Source organism: Macrotis lagotis, chromosome 1 (assembly GCF_037893015.1).
Source record: "Macrotis lagotis isolate mMagLag1 chromosome 1, bilby.v1.9.chrom.fasta, whole genome shotgun sequence".
Taxonomy (NCBI): Eukaryota; Metazoa; Chordata; class Mammalia; order Peramelemorphia; family Peramelidae; genus Macrotis; species Macrotis lagotis.
In genome coordinates, this window is record NC_133658.1 from 371,758,160 (window position 1) to 371,776,567 (window position 18,408).

The window sequence follows — 18,408 nt, forward strand, 5'->3', positions numbered from 1 at the left end:
CAATTTTTATGTAAGTGCCATGTACTGCATAAAAAGTATATTCCTTTATATCCCCATTCAGTTTCCTCCATAAGTCTATCATATCTAGGTTTTTCTAACAATCTATTTATCTCTTTAACTTCTTGTTTATTTTATGGTTAGATTTATCTAAATCTGAGAGTGGGAGGTTGAGGTATCTCATTAGTAGAGTTTTGCTATCTATGTCTTCCTGTAGCTCTTTCAACTTCTCCTCTAAGAATCTGGATGCTATACCATTGTGTGCATACATATTTAGTATTGATATTACTTTATTGTCTATGGTACCTTTAGGGAGGATATTGTTTCCTTCCTTATCTCTTTTAACACTATCTATTTTTGCAGCTGCTTTGTCTCAGATAAGGATTGCTACCCCTGCTTTTTCAGCTGAAGCAAAATATATTTTGCTCCAACCTTTTACCTTTACTCTATATGTATCTCTCTATTTCAAATGAGTTTCTTGCAAGCAGCATGTTATAGGATTCTGTTTTTTAATCCACTCTGCTATTTGCTTATGTTTTAAGGGAAGGTTCATTCCATTCACATTCAAAGTTATAATTACTCTTTATTGTCCTCCATGCTATCTTCCCTCTGTTTATATTTCCCCCTTTTTTCCTTTATCCATATTCCCCAGTATTTTCTGAATACCTCCACCTTCAGTGTGTTTGCCCTCCTATATCAACCCCCTTCCCCTTCTTTCCCCTTTCCCTTTTCCCCTTCTTCCCTCCCTTCCTTCTGTTCCCCTTTTTCTCCCCCCTCCCCATCTCCTCCCTCCCCTTTTCCCCCTTTTAATACTTGAAAGGTAAGATAAGTTTCTTAACTTAACTGTGTGTTTGTGTAAGTTAACTTTAAGCCAAGTCTGATGAGAGGAAGATTCAGGTAGTTCTCGGTTCCTCCCTTCTTCCCCTCTATTACAATAGGTCTTTTGAACCTCTTAATGTGATGAGATTTAATCCATTCAGTTTCTTCCATCTTCCTGTCTCCTTCTCATCCACAATCCTGAAGTACAAACCTTGAAGTAGATCTTCTTCTCCTAGTTTCTCTTTCTGGGTTTTGTAGAACAGATTTCTGTTAAGAGGTTTGTTTCATATTATATATGAGGGAAGATCAGGAGATTTACCACTGTGTCTATCTTCTCTCTGCCATCTTGGCTGTAAGTGGGAGGTTATCTTAACTCAAGACAAATCATTAAGGACTTATTAAATGCTTTCTATGTGTAAAGTGCTATTCAGCTAAAAGGCAATAAGACTCAAATTGGGAGAGAGGTTGTGTGAGTAGAAAGTATATAGGTGAAAGGTATTATAAGATTAAGCAACTGGAAGGGGAGTTAGGGTGAATATGGGCCATTAGAGGCCATCAAATTCATGCCTTTTGACTTCTCTCTAGGATGGATAATTGAATACTTTTCAGCTCTTGATTATAGAATGTACCACAGCCAATCACATCCTTCTTTTAGACTGTGTCAGAAGTAAGTAATGTTCAGTCCAGATCCTTTGAAGTTGTGGTCCAATATCGGTTTCAGGAAAAGTGTACCTATTTTGGATGCTGACATTGGTGGTTAAGCTGTGACTTTGATACCCTTGGGACATGCCACAGCATAATTAGAGTGCCTTGGAGATAAATATAGATAATAAAGGAAAGATGCTTGGTGATCAGGTAGGTATACTAGTCCTCAGGTTAAGGAGGTATAAACCTGGAAATGAATCTCAAGGTTAAGGTAAGAAGAGAAGTAACTAGAGATTTAGTAATGGAGTTAGAGCCAATCTCTTTCTTGCTGGGGGCAGTAGATCAAACCTAAGAGATGGTAGAGTAGAATTTAGGGGAAAAGGGTCTGATCACCTGGGTCCTAACAATGTGACTTCCTGAGGTAGTTTTATGGCAAAGTACTAGATACACACACACACATCTATCTATCTATCTATCTATCTATCTATCTATCTATCTATCTATCTATCATCTAAATATACACACTCCTTTAAATTGTTATATGACCTTCATTTCCCAGTATATCTCATTTCCTACCCTTTCCAGAGAGTCAATCCTTATAGTAAAGATTGAAAAAAAAAAGAAAAAAGAATACTTTAGCAAAAATAACCAATTCATAAACCAAATTCAACATTACATATACTATTATATCCATATGGTCTTCCACCTCTACAAAGAAGGGAGGGAGATGCATTCTCATAATTTTCTTCTTTGAGTTCTAACTTGACCTTTGCAATTATGTAGCATTTAGTAGTAATTGTTGGTGTTATTCTTTTCATTTATAATGTTATAATCATCAGATATGTTGTTTTCTGGTTTTATCACTAAAAAGTGATAAAAATCAGTTCATATAAATCTTCCAGCATTTCTCTAAATTCTTCATAGTCATAACTTCGTAAATGGCCACTAAGATTCCATTAGCAATTTTCCAATAGATGGAGTACCTCAAAATTTGCTACTAGTCATTCCTTTTGTCACTACTAAACCAGAGAGGAGGGGCTCATTGTCAAATCAAAATTCTGTGAATGAGGCTTTTGCCTGAAACTTTTTGCAGCTATTCCTCTCATCAACAAAATTACTTTTGACTAGTCAGTTAAAAGAAAGAAATAATTTTGTTGAAAGTTTGAAATAACTCAGTGTATAAGCTAAAATAGTGTTTTAATGTTCCAAGATGTTTTTCCCAAAAATAACCCTGAGGCAGGTGGTGCAAGTATTATACTCATTTTATAGAGGAAGAAACTGAGTCCAGGGAGGTTAGTTATGTGATCATGGATCATTTCTTCATGTCTCTGAGTTTCAGTTACATCATCAATAATAAAATGGGAATGATAATAGTATTTGAACTACCTATCTTATCGGGTCATTATGAAGAAAACATTTTAGGGAAACTAAGTGGAATACAGTAGATTGTTTTCCTGGTTATATTTATTTTGTTGTGCATTGGTTTATGTATTTTCCCATTCTTCACTGCATTCCTAATAATTCTTTTTATTTTTAATGGAGCTATAATATTCTATTATTTTTATGTAACAACTTTTTTTTTTAGCTATTTCTCAATTGATGGACATCACTTTGCTCATTATTACAAAAAGTGTTGCAAGAAATACTTTGGTGTATATATATGAGGTTACAATATGGTTTCTTTTCAACCCTAACAAGGGCTAAGAATTCTGTTTTCCTTCTAAATTTCATGGTGTTTCAATATCTATTCTTTCCAGAGACCCCTCTCAGCTCTTTTGGTCCTAGAGAAAACAAGGACTGTCTTAAATTCTTGTTCTTAACTTATCCAATTCTTAGTTTCTCTTGCTATTCATACTTCTTCCACCTCTGCAAAGCTGAGTACAACAGCTTTTCCTTTTTATGCTTTATTATATATTATATATATATATATATTTATATCTCACACACACTATATATATGTATATATGTACACACACACACACATATATATATTTTTTTCCATCCATTAAAGTTCCCCTATTATCTTCCATTATGACTTGGAGGTGACCCTAGAATTTCTTGAAATCCTTGCTAGTAGAGGACATGGTCTGGTAGGTCTTACCAATAGAGGAAAATGTTAAATGTGGTTTAGACACCAACAATAGAGTGTGTGTTTGTTATCCTAGGACTAACCTGGTTATGCTTATCATCAGAAAGCACTCAAGAGTCTAGGCATGAATAAATTGTCATAGAATCATTGATTTAGAGCAAGAAGAGACCCTAGATACCATTTAAATTAATCTCATACTTGAAGGATTGAGTTTCCTGGTCATCTCTTTCTGAGCAGATGAGTCAACTGTTATAGACTTAAGAATCTGTAATGAACTTCTGCTATAATTATAAGCTCATTTATCATAGATTTGGAGCTGGAAGTCATCTATTTTAATGCTTTCATTTTGTATATAAGAAAACTATGGCTTGGAAAGGCTGAGTGACTTGTCCAACATCCCACAACTACAGAGTCTGAATCAGGACTTGAATACATGTCATCCAAGACTCCAAATCTGGCATTCTCTTTACTATGCCATGCTTCTTTTCCTTCTGATAATCCATCTCAAAGACTATGCCAGTTGAGTGAAAATTCTGGTAGAACTGCAATGATGGGAAATATTCTTCTTATTTTTTTTTTTTTTTGCAAGCCAGTCAAGGTTAAGTGACTTGCCTAGGATCACACACCTAGTCAAGTATCTGAGACTGGAATTGAACTCAGGTCCTCCTGAATCCAGAGTCAGTACTCTATCCCAACCAGATATCCCAGGAGTCTTTTGAATGACTAGGTCACTGATATAGGGTTGGGAAGGATTTTGGAGAACATTTAGACCAATTGATCTTACTGATGAGAAACTGAACACTATCATAATAATAACTTGCATTTAATATTATGGAGAAAGGTTTTTCTTTGTTTCTTTTTTGCAAGACAATGGGGTTAAGTGACTTGCCCATTGTCACATAGGTAATTATTAAGCATCTGAGTCTGGATTTGAATTCAGTTCCTCCTGACTCCAGTGTCGGTACTCTATCCTTTATGTCACCTAGCTACCCTGGAGAAGAGTTTTTGCAAAGCTCTCTACAACTATCTATTATGCTTCCCATTTTACAGATGTCATTAAGACAGATAGGACTAAAGTTCTTGTTCAGGGTCACCAACCAGTAAGTATCTGAGACTGGATTTAAACTCAGGTCTTCCTGGCCCCAGGTTCAGCAATTTATCCACATGCTACCTGACTGCCTTCAAGTCACAAGATATACCTAAGATCACTAAAGGAAGAGAGTCACAGAGTCAGAATTTGAAGCTAAGTTCTCTGACTCCATAATACTTTCCAATACCCCATACTATCCTGAGTATGGACTCAAAGACATTCTATTTGTTTTTCAAGGATTCCCCTTGTTTTTTTTTATTTTGTGTTTTTAATTGAAATTTTATCTTATTTTTTCAATTACAAGCAATGGTAATTTTTCATTTGAGAATTTGAATTACAAATTTTATTACCACCATCCCTTTCTCCCCTCTCCTTATGGTAGCAAACAGTCTGAGAAAACATGTACATTTGAAGGACCCACCTTGTTAAGGTCAGAGTGACACACTGAATGACAACTCATTGCACACACTTGACTGAGGAGGAATCCACTCCTGCCAGCCTCTTTTCAGGCACAATATACTCATTCAATCACGGTACTCCCCTTCACATGCTCAAAGATCCTCACATATGACTTCCTATCTCCCATCTCCATATCTCTGCAAAGCCTATATCCATGCCAAGAATGCTCTTTGTCCTCACCTTTCCCTTTACCCCACTCCCCAAATAATTTCTAGCTTCCTTCAGAAGATCTTTCCTGGTCCCATCCAGCTGCTAGTGTTTCCCCTCAAATCACCTTGCATTAGCTTTGCTTATTTTATATATATTACTCATATAATATATATATACACTATAAGTATACCACCTTCTGGATCTCTGCCTTGTTGTAACTGAAGGAATTGAATAACTCAGGTCATGGTGGAGAGTTCTGACAAGAGATGATCCACTTAAGAAGGAAATGGCAAGAAAACCTCATGGACTGTATGCTAAAAGATGGTTTTGGAATGATGTGCTATGGTTCATGGGATCGTAAAGAGTCTGACACAACTGAATGACTGAATAGCAACACTATACTACATGTTGTTTTGTCCAGTAGAATATTAGCTCTTTGAGGTGCTATTTCATTTTTGTCTCCAGCATCTTCTAGGCCTAGCATAAAATAGGCATTTATTAATCCGTTGAATTGAGCAAAAGTATAGGCTTAGCCATAAGTCTAAAGGACAAAATGAAAACACAGAGGGCTGGCTTTGTAAATGGGGGGGGTAGGTATAGAGAATGGGAATGAGGCAAGGACCATTTGTGGGTCAGTACTGAGCTTTTCAACTAACCCTTGCAGATGGGGGTGCCGTCCTAAGGAATCACATCAAAAGATCATGCCCTATGGATCCTACTGTAATGGAAAGACTATTTGATTTTCCTAGTTATGGATTCTATTCCTTGCTCACTTTATTCTCTAGCTGGATTCTATTCCTGGCTTACTTTATTCCCAAGACTAGGCAATAGCCTAACCAATATAAGTAACATATACTTATATAAGCACATTCCTTATCATCTTTCTGGATCATAGTTTCCCCATTTGTTAAATAAGATCATTGGACTATTACAACTTTCTCTTCTCTCAGCACTCAGCTGAGTGCTATCCTTTACATAAGGCTTTCCTGAAGTCCCTTCTAAAATTCAATTATTTTGCATTTAATTATGCTGTATTTTGAGTTTATTTATTCTAAATATATTTACTATATACTACTATGTTATGTGGCTTCCCCCTTCTCTATTCCCTTCCCCAACTGGATGTGAGCTCACTGTGAGGAGGACTAGTTCTTTTTGTCTTTGTAGCCCCAGCAGCTAGTATGGTATCTTGTATACAGAAGACATTTAATAATTACATGTTTATTGGTTGGTTAACTGAATGACTGACAAATATTTAAAGATATTTCTAGCCTTCTACACTATGATGACTTAGACAATAATAGATAATAGGAGCAAGGAATAATTTACCTTTGGGATCTTTGGTTCAGGAAAGGGTTTGTGACCAAACAAAGGATAGAGAGAAACACACAAGATAAAATGGACCATTTTGATTTTGTAAAATTTGCAAGTTTTTGCACAAACAAACCCAAGGCAATTAAAATTAAAAGGGAAATAATGACTTCAAATCTACCCTTTGTCTAATGTTGAGCGAAGCTTTGGCAGATTTAAAGAAGTCCAAAACATTCCCTGCCAATGAAGAGCTTACAATTCAACTGGGGAAACAACATGTAGACAACTTTGTTCAGATAAAATATATCCAAGATGCATTGGAGATAATTTCAAAGGAAAGGCATTAACATTAACAAAATAGATTTTGAACTGAGACTTGAAGAAAGACAGAAAAGTCAGGAGTGGAGATAAGGAGGCAGAGCATTCCAGGAGTAGGAGTCAGTTAATGAAAATGCACTTTGTCTGGAGATAGATGAATAATTTTAAAAGCTAACATTAATGAATATGGTCTAGACACTGTGCTGGATACAATTATTATTTCATTTGATCTTTACACTGGCTGTGGGAATAAGTGTTGCTAATCATACCCATTTTATAGATGAGAAAACTGAGGCAAACAGAGATTAAGTAACTTTCCCAGGATCATACAGCCAAGTGTCTGAGACTGGAGTTGAATGCAGGTCTTCCTGATTCCAGACCCTCATTCTAATTGCTATGCTACTTAACTGCCTCCAGTGGACAACAGGAAGGAGAAGCCTGGAGTAGAGTTGGATGATGTGGTTTTTTTTGTCCTTGATTCTCAAAGACCATGACCATCAGGGAGGTATTGCCATGACAAGCACATGGACTAGATTTGATTGAGGGAGTGCAGTGCTAAGTCACCAGCCTTACTTTCTCCAAGATATATAAGGAATTAACTCAATTATATGAGAATTATGGCCACTTCAAAGTTGTCAAAGGATATGGACAGGCAGCTTTCAAAGGACAAAATCCACGCTATAATCCCAAGACTCCACATCTGCCTTCTCTTCTCTTCTCTGACTCTGGCAAATTAAAAGACAAAAGCAGAAAGCAATTTTAGAGGGGAAGTCTTAAAGTAGAACTGCCTGAAGATTGTCAGAGCACCATACCTTTCAACTCCCACCCTCTGGTTCCTTCTGTGTTCTCAATTTTTCTTTTTCTTTCACCTTTCCCCAATCCATCAGACCACAGCAGCCTCCAGAGCCTCAGACAAATAACTCTTTCCTACTGGCCAGTCCCTGGTGGTGATGATGATGAGGGAACCCCCTCTCTGTACTTCCCTGGGTCAGGGAGGGTAAAAAAAGGGAGCAACAATGAAGTGATCCACATTCTTGGCATCCTGGGGATGTGCTCAGCCTGCTCTTGGGAAGAAGCCCTTCCTTTCAGGGAAGTTGAGCTGAGTCATATACAACTTCCTTACTAGTCTTTAGTCCCCACTAACCCTCTAGAGCCTTATCCCTTTCTTCATTCCTCACTTGTCTCATTCCTATGAAATGATATTTTGTTATTATTATTTTTGAGGTGGTAGTTTCTAACTACCTAATTTGTACTGTTGCCTTTTGTTTTTATGTCAATAATTTCCTTATATGCTCCCTTTTGTAACTGAGTCCTCCCTTGTAGCACAAGCAACTGATAATGGAGCATCCTTCCCACTTGTAGCCCCCCACCTGAAATGAATTGTGTTGAGGTTTCTAAGGTGCTTCACAAATTTCCTGGTCAGGACCAGTTGTGGGATTTGCTCAAATAGCTCATTTTGTGGAGATGACTTCTCTTCCTAGTACTGGAGATCACAAACTTCCGGAAGGTCTGACTGAGTGGGAAATGAAGCCTTTCTTGCATCACCACTAGCTCCACATTACACAATACCAAATCCCCCTTGGACAATTCCCAGCAACATACAGTGATGACCCGATTTACCCTGGATTTAGTCTTTTTGATCCAGGATGTATAGCTGGAAGCCAGAATAGACAGAGACCTCATAAGATTCTGGCACCCCGGAAAATTGCCTTTGTTACTTGGTTTCTAGGCACAAGCCTCTCAACTCCCCTTTCTTTCCTTTTTGATCTGAAAAAGGATTCCCCATGCTAGATAATTTAGAGTGGAGATGATGGAGTGGAGTGATTCATGGGAAAGTTGGCAGGGTTGTATGATTCACTGGTCCTGACCTAACAATAGAGTTCTAAATCCCTGATAATAATCTAGAAACATATATAATGACCCAGGGTGTCTTATAGTCATAGTTTAAGAGGGGCTAGTCACCTCCAGGTTACCTCCAGTAGGCTACTAAGTGGATAGAGCATTGGATTGGAGTCAGAAAAGACCCAAGTTGCAAGACACTTACTAGTTGTGTACCTCTGGGCAAGTCTTTTAACTTGCCTCAGCCTTAGTTTCCTTATCAGTAAAAGAAATAATAATGGCACCTATCCCCAAGTATTGTTGTGAGGATCAAAGGTTTTGCAAGCCTTTGAATATTATATAAATGTTAACTGTTATGATGATGATGATGATGTCATATTATTTCCAGAGCTGAATTATGTAATTAGAGTGGTTGAAGGGTAATCTTGCTTTGAATTGAACTCCAAGAACATCAGAGATTAGACATCTATATAGTCCCAGGGTTCCTCTGGTATAGGTCAGCAGTTGTGTAACATTTCTTAGATATAGCTTTTTTGGTGGCATTTTTGTATAGTTTAAAGACCAATGAATTTGGATTCAAGGGAGACATGGATTCAAATCTTGCCTCCTCTAAATCAGACTGGGTATTGGACTATAAACAAGTCAGCCCTTCTGAACCTTAGTTTTCCTATCTGTAAAATGAGGATAATAGTAATTATTTTCAAAAGCCCTTCTGAAGATCCAGAGAGATGATGTATGTATATGGATGGCACTTTGTAAATCTTTGTTTTTCTTTTGTTTTTACAAGGCAATGGGGTTAAGTGACTTGCCCAAGGTCACACAGCTAGGTAATTATTAAATATCTGAGGCTGGATTTGAATTCAGGTCCCCCTGACTCCAGGACCAGTGCACTATTCACTGTGCCACCTAGCTGCCCCTTTTTGTTCTTTTTTGGTTGTTTTTTGGCACTTTGTAAATCTTAAACACCATCTAAAGGTTATCAATGTTTATCATATATGTTGTCCCTTGACCTGGATAGATGAATAGATAGAGATCACATGCAGACTGGGAGATAAGGTCAGTTGCTCAAATCCAGCTATTATTAGGGAAATGGATAGTCTGCATCTAATCCCCTCACTAGGCTTTTGATACCCCAGTTTAACTTTTGATTATGAAGATCCTTGGGCTCAAAACAATTTTAGAAATATTGTTTCAAGAAGCCTTACAATATTCATTAACTTTCATTCAAGGTGGGAGAAACTGAGGCAAAAGTGAAGTAGTTACAGTGAATGCAGAGGGTAGGACTCAGGAATAAAACCAGCAACATAGGAAAAGGACCCAGAATTCAGGATATTAATTATCCTTAAACTATTATCATCTGTGAATTGCCTTATAAACAATGAGGCTACTGTATTTCATGAGACCTTCCCAATGAAATAGAATGGGCAAGGATTATGATTTCTTTTTCATAGATGAAGAGACCAGGAAGTTAAGTGACTTTAGCAAGCTCTTACATCCCTGTTGATGTTCAAACTGGGCCTTTTATTCCCATGGTTATTCACTCATTTCTTCATTTAAGGAAATGTTAAAACACCGACTCTGTGCAAAGTACTCTCCTAGGTGCTGGGGACAAAAGGAAGATAGCTGAGAGGCAGAGGGACAAAGGAATATTATGTTTGAAACTTAAGGTAAACTGAGAGACAGTGGCTGGGCTAATCAATAAATTAGGGCTCCTAGGTGGTAGAATGGCAAGAGTGCAGGATGTGCTAGGAAGTCAGGAAGACTGGCCTTCTTGAGTTCAAATCTGACCTGACACTTGTTGGTTATATGACACTGGACAAGTCACATACCCTTTTGGCCTTGGTTTCCTCATCTGTAAAATGAGCTGGAGAATGAAATGGCAAATCACTCTGGTATCTTTTTCAGGAAAATCCCAGAAAGGGTCATGAAGAGTTAGACATGACTAAAACAACTAAACAAATCAATAACTTGAGTCAATGGCCTAACTCAATTACTAAAGATCCCAATATTGGGCTTAGCACTCTTAATAAGTTTTGATGAATACAGAGCTGGTGAAAATAACAATGTTATTGGTTATAGAATAGACAGCATCATGGTGGGGGGGAGAAATATGATTAATTGAAAATTGGGAATGAAGGACTAGCAGAAACCCCTTCCTTTCCTTTTGTGACTAAGGAATTTTCATTATTTCAGTCTACCTGCAAAGACAGATAGCAAAACTGACCTCTTTGGATAACAAACCAGATATCCTTGAAGGATAACATGGTGGTATAAAGATACTAAACCAGACTCCTTAGCATCCACTTGCTTCCTTCAAGAGTAAGAGATTTCCTTGGCACAAGATCAGAATAATATTTAACAAGAGAACTAGATTTCTAAACTTAACTCATTCTAGGCCAATTGAATTCTGAACTTAGTTCAGAGGTAAACAACTGTGACTTAGGCAGTTATAGGACAAAATCATTTAATTGAAATAGGTGCAATTTTTTTTAGGTTTTTTTTTTTTTTGCAAGGCAAATGGGGTTAAGTGGCTTGCCCAAGACCACACAGCTAGGTAATTATTAAGTGTCTGAGATTGGATTTGAACCCAGGTACTCCTGACTCCAGGGCTGGTGCTTTATCCACTGCACCACTTAGTTGCCCCATTGTGCCACCTAGCCACCCCTGAAATAGGAGCAATTTAAAAAAGACACAGAATCAGTCTGATAATATCAGGGAAAATATCACTGGTTTTGGAGTCATAGGGTCTTGGTTTAAATCTTGTCTTGGTCATTGACTATCTTTGTGATCTTAGACAAATCATTTGCCCTCAGTTTCTTCTCAAGGCATTCTTCTCTTCATTGGATTTTGTGACTTTTTAAACCTTTGACTTATTACATATATATATATATATATATATATATATATATATATATAATTTTTGCAAGGCAATGAGGTTAAGTGATGTACTCAAGGTCACACAGCTAAGTATTAAGTGTCTGAGTGCTCTATTCACTGTGCCACCTAGCTGTCCCTGTTCTGCTTTTTTTAAGGTGTTTTCTTCAGTATATTTCTGTACTCTTTTACCTTCAAGCTATTGATTCTTTTTTCATGATTTTGTTACATAACTCTCATTTCTCTTTCCAATTTTTCATCTATTTCTCTTACTTGATTTTTAACATCCTTTTTGAGCTCTTTCATGACCTGAGACCAATTCCTAATTTTCTTTGGATGTAGCAGTTATGACTTTGTTGTCTTCTTCTGAGTTTGTGTTTTGAGGTTCCCTGTCACCATAGTAATTTCCCATAGTCAGAATATTTTTTTCTGCTGTTTGTCCAATTTTCCAGACTACTTCTTGACTTTTAAATTTAAGCTAAAGTGGGGCTCTGCTTTTGGAGTGGAGGGAGCACTGTCCCAAGCCTTAAGGTTTCTGGGTGCAGTTATTTTCTGGGATTCTGACAGAGGTGGTATGATCCAGGAGTGCTGTTTACTACTCTCATAGCCTGTGTTCTGGTCTGTGAATTACTATAAGCATTCTTTTCCAAACTGGAACTGGAACCCAGCTGTGGTGGCAAGCTATGCTATGCTAGTGCTCCCCCCTCTTCCTGGGACTGTGTCATGACTACAACCCAGGACTGAAGCATAGATCTAAGTACAGTCTGTGCAACATAGTCTCTGATGCCAGCAAAGAGATCTCTATTATCCCCTTCTGATCATTTTTTTGACTGTGTTCCCATCTCAGCCTGGTGCAACAGATCTTTTCTGCTGACCTTCTAAGTTATATCTTGGATTGGAAAATTGTTTCATCCTGTCCTTTTGAGGGTTTTACTGCTCCAGAATTTGTTTTGAGGCATTATTTAAAGTTGTATGGTGGGATTTTGGGAAGATCTCAAGGGAATCCCTTCCTTTTCTCCTTCATTTTGGATCTACCATCTTGGATTCATCACTAAAATGAGGAGGTAGGATGAGCTATCTTCTAAGGTTCCTTCTACCTCTAAATCCATGAGGCAATGAAAGCATGCACTCATCTCATGAGTGGGGAAAGGGAGGGAGGGAAGCAATAACACAGCATATGCACATATCTTCATCTCTCTTACTCTGTAATAACATAAAAAGTATGGGAAGAAGTATGGCCCAATGGATTTAGACTTAAAGTTCTTGGGTTCAAATGATGGAAAGCAGCTAGGTGGGTCTTGTTCTCCTTTCAGGGGAAGGCCTATTTGTATAGATAGTCAGGGAGACAGTCTAAAGTGGCAGCCCCAGATTGGTCCAGGCCCAGAGTATTAATGCAATTCCATGAATGAACAAGCATACGGAACCCAAGCTATTAGGGGTAGTGAACTAGAGAGATCTAAGTTGAAATGGTCAGCTTCCCAGGCTCCAAGCCAAACTTTGGCTTCTGAGCTGCAGATGCAAGATGGAACTTTGCTTGTAACATTCTGTTATGAATATAGACACAGAAGAGTACTGAAACTTCTACTCTAATAATACTCTAATCTGATGACATAAGCCAATGTGACAGAGTTGAAAAAAAAGCAAATTTAGCACCTGGGACAAATTTGGTTGAATACAGTTCCTGGGGCCCAAGATATTCCCTTATGGTACATAACTGAAGCAGAATCTAGTAAAGTTTATAGTTAATTGAAATCAATAAAACTGAGGACTGGGAAGGTCTGGGTGTTAAGAAATCTGGGCTTGGGAGCCAGATGTTGAATTTATTGAGGCAAAGGGAAAGTAGGCTTGGGATCCATAGATAAAAGAAACAAAGATCTGGACAGGATGGAGGTGACTGCAAAGGCAGAGGTGGTGGCTGAATGATGATGGCAGCACTACTAAGAAAGTAGGGCTGGGGAGTGATGAACATGCCAACACTCATTTCTGACTCTGTGTGTGAGAAAAGGGGCAGATGCCTCAGAAAGGGTATCAAGAGATGTATTGTTTTCAAGAAAAAGACAATAATTCCTTGGAGGTCAGGATAGCCCTTGGACTTCAATTAAGAAGTAAGTCAATTTAGTAATTACCTAGCTGTGTGGCCTTGGGCAAGCCACTTAACCCTGTTTGCCTTACAAACCCCCCCCCCCCAAAAAAAAGAAGTAAGTCAATTAAGTAACTGGTACTCTTTTTAAAAAATTATATAAATATTTTATTTGTTTTCCAATTACATACAATGGTAGCTTCTAATCCTTTTTTTTTTCAAGGTTTTAAATTTTATATTTTTTTCCTCCTCCCTCTCTTCCCTCCCCCCCTCCCTCCAACAGAAGACATTCTGATATAGTCTTTACATTAGTTTACATGATATTCATGGATCAAAATTGAACATTGAGAGAAAAAATCAGATCCATAAGGAAAAAAGAAAACATTAGAGATAGCAAAATTATGTAATACATAAGATGACATTTTTAAAAGTTGATGTTAATAATGTTTGGTTTTCATTTAAATTTCATAATTCCTTCTCTGGATATAGATGGTATTCTCTATCACAGATCCCCTAAAATCGTCTCTGATTATTGCAGTGATGGAGTGAGCAATTCCAACAAGGTTGATCATCACCCCATGTTGTTGTTAAGGTATACAATGTTCTTCTGGTTCTGCTCATCTCACTCAGCATCAGTTCATGTAAGTCATTCCAGGCTTTTCTGAAATCCCATCCTTCATGATTTCTTATAGAACAATTGTGTTCCTTCACATACATATATCTCAGTTTGTCCATCCATTCCCCAATTGATGGGCATTCCCTCAATTTCCAATTCTTTGCCACTACAAACAGAGCTGCTATGAATACTTTTGTACATGTGGGATTTTTACCATTTTTCATGATCTCTTCAGTATACACCCCCAGTAATAGTATTGCTGGATCAAAGGGTATGCACATTTTTATTGCCCTTTGGGCATAATTCCAAATTGCTCTCCAGAAAGGCTGGATCAGTTCACAGTTCCACTAACAATGCATTAGTGTCCCAGATTTCTCATATCCCCTCCAACATTGATCATTGTCCTTTCTGGTCATATTGGCCTATCTGAGAAATGTGATGTGGTACCTCAGTGATGCTTAGTTTGCATTTCTCTAATCAGTAATTGTTTAGAGCAATTTTTCATATGACTATAAATAGCTTTGATGTCCTCATCTGAGAATTGCCTGTGCATATCCTTTGACTATTTGTCAATTGCAGAATGATTTTTTTTTAAATTTGACTTAGTTCTCTCTATATTTTATAAGTGAGCCCTTTGTCAGAAACACTTGTAAAAAAATTGTTTCCCAATTTACTACATTTCTTTTGATCTTGATTACAGTGGGGTTTTTTTGGTGCAAAACCCTTTTTAATTTAATGTAATCAAAATTATTCAGTTTGTTTTTTACTGTTGTCTATCTCTTCCTTGATCATAAACTGCTCCCCTTTCTATACATCTGACAAGCAAACTATTCCTTTTTCTCCTAATTTGCTTATAATATTGTCCTATATGTCTAAATCCTGCACCCATTTTAATCTTATCTTGTGAGATGTTGGTCTAATCTTAGTTTCTGCCATACTATCTTCCAGTTTTCCCAGTTTTTTTTAATCCCCTTTATTGAAGAGTTCTTATTCCAGAAGATGAACTCTGGATTTATCAAACAGTAGATTACTATAATCATTTCCTGTTGTCTCTTTTGTACCTAATCTATTCCACTGTTCTAACTAGTGGTCTTAATGAAAAAAAAAACAATGGGAAAAGAAATATGACCCTTAGGCTGCTGGTGCCTGGGGAAAAGCCCTGGTTGTTCTCTCAATGGTTTAGAAGTAGAAGTGGAAAGAGAGTAAGTCAGTGTTTCCAAACATTGCTGGTCCTGGCATAATCCAGGCCTGGGAGTTGGGAGACTTTTCTTCTACAAGTAATTTACTGTATTATATTAGACACTTTCTCTGGGCCTCAGGTTCCTTATCTGTAAAGTGAGATTATTGAGCTTGATGAAGGATGATATCCCACCCAGTTCTCACCTTTTTCATTCTGTGCCCCTTGCAGCTCTCACCTTGCATATTTTTTATTCCAAGATCCTTTCTAGTCCTAATGTTCTAAGATCTTTTAATTCTCATATTCTATGTCCTAACAATCCCTTCTAGCTCCAATATTCTCTGTTCTAGGATCCTTTTGGTTCTGATGGTTTGTGCCCCAAAGATCCCTGCCATTTCTCAGACTCTCTGATTTTCAGGATTCAAGTAGTGATGGTTTGAGTCAAGGAAGTTTTTCATACTACCTCTCCTACACTGACCTAGCCATGTCATCTCCCTTTGTAAACTTCCCAATATTATTCCCTCTTTCCTTGATATGAAAAAAGGCAAAGGAGCAGTGGAAGGGGACTGGAGAAATTTGATCAGTTTATATAAAGCAGGAGAACATGGACGTCAAGTAATGTGATCCCAATGGGATTCCATAATCTTTAGGTCAATCTCTGGAATATAAAAAAAGACATTTTTAATTACCAGAATAGCCTTGGAAGTTATTGTTGTTAGAATGGACAAATGGGTCAGTTCTATAATCTTCTCTGAGGGCTGTGTGGTTAGACCACATCTGGAATATTGTATGTAGTTGCAGCACCACATAATAGGAAGAATATCCATAGACTGGAGCATATTTTCTTTCTCTCCACAGAGAGAAGGGCAACCAGAATGATTAAGGGCCAAAAATTCATCCTATATGAAAAATGATTGAAAGAACTAGAAACCCAGAAGACTTGGCGTGGAAGGGAGACCCCACGATAGTTAGCTTCACAATGCATGATGGCTGCCATGTGGAAGAAGAAGAGACAGATGGAGGGAATAGGGGCAAAATGGTTTGTGGTAAGAAAAGACTTTCTCAAACTTAGAGCTATTAAAAAATGGAATGGACTGCTTTGTGAGGGAATCCCTCACAAGTCCTTCTCATCAGTACTCTTCAAACAATGCTCATTTGTTGAGTACATCTAGAAGGGGTTTTTGTTTTGATAATAGCTAGATGAGATGACCAGGGAATTCCCTTCCATTTCCAAGATTCAGTGACTTTGCACCTCAGGCAAATCAACACAATTCTCTTAACTTTGACTATAGTTCATATCCTAGAATAAGGATTTGAGTAGGAGTTCAACTTCTCTGTATAATATTAACTTCTCCATATAAGGTTTCCTTTTGGTATAATTCATGAGATGCCAGTCTACATCGGTAGAGGGAATTTCTTTAGCCAAGATTTCCCTCTGCCAGTAAAATCACAATTCTAGCCCCTTATCTCCAATCCCTTAAAATTTCCTCTTTTCTTCTAGATCATTGCTGGGCCACAGAATACTACATCTTGATACAGTTAAGCAACTTGAGGGAAGAGACTGGTTTCTGTTTTTTATTTTTTTGTTCTTCTTATTGTTATTAGAACCACAGGTTCATAGATTTAGGTGTGGAAGGGACCTTTGAGGCCATGGAGATCAATCTAGATTACACAAATGGTTATTGGAAAGATTAGGATTAGTATCTAGGTCTTTGACACCATATTCAGTTTTCTTTCCATCCCCAGATCTTGTCATGGAGCATTGGACCTAGCAGACATCCATATTTGTGTATTAAACTTTTAATTGAATTACAAATCCCATGCATGCTTCTAGGCTCTTTTCTCTAATGATGGGTCATTAAATGAGATCAACAGGTACTGTTCAGATAGGCAACTGTCCTGCTCACTGGTTTTTTGTGGAATCTGCTGAGTATAAGTTCTAGAGCAGCTCAGACCAACACAGACCACTCAAGACTATTTCTACTTGCTTTCACATCTAAGAAGGGTAGTGGGGGTCTAGTAGTAGTAAATACTGTGGGTGCTGTGGTTTCTGTGTAGTGCATTCGCCCTCACCACATTATTTTTCTCTCCTCTATTTAAAGGGCAGTCAGAACTAAAAAACACCAATTCCATGATTTGCCTCACCAGGGAAATCATCTATATTGGCTTTTGTTGTTGGTGGAAGCCTCAGCATGACAGGGTGCCCCAGGATACCTGCTTTACTCTGGAGCCACAATGCCCAATACAAAGCAAAACTTCAATTTTCACATTCATGGTCAATGTGTCCATCTTCATCTTTATGCTAGAAGCATGTGATCAGACAGCAGTTGGCACCTAGGTATCTATAATCTATATTTCATTTTAATGATTTTATTTTTAATTTAAGAAATAAAACAAACATTTCTATAACATAGTAGAATAAAAGATGATAGCAAATGAACCTGAAAAATCTATCATTTTAACTTGCTATTAATATAAAATAATCAGGTAGATTTCTTTTTTCATCTCTTCCCCCCTTTTGCCCTAGCAATGGCTACCATTAGACACAGACATGTATATACATGTAAAATCATTCTATTCATAATTCCATTTGATAGATCTCTCTCTGGATATAGATGGTATAGTAAACAACATTTATATGGTATTTTTGGCTAAAAAAAGAACTTTACAGGCATTATGCCTCACTGGAGCAACCCATCAATTCCAGGAGGGAGATTCTATAGATAATATTATTATCATTCCAATTTCACAAATGAGGTTAAGTGACTAGTAGGGGCAAAATTTGAACCCAGATCTTCCTGAATCCATGTACAATGTTCATGATGTCATTCTATAGCAGCAAGGACATTAGATAAACTGGGTTTTTTTTCAATTTTTGCAAGGCAATGGGATTAAGTGGCTTGTCAAGGTCACACAGCTAGGTAATTATTAAGTGTCTGATCTGGAT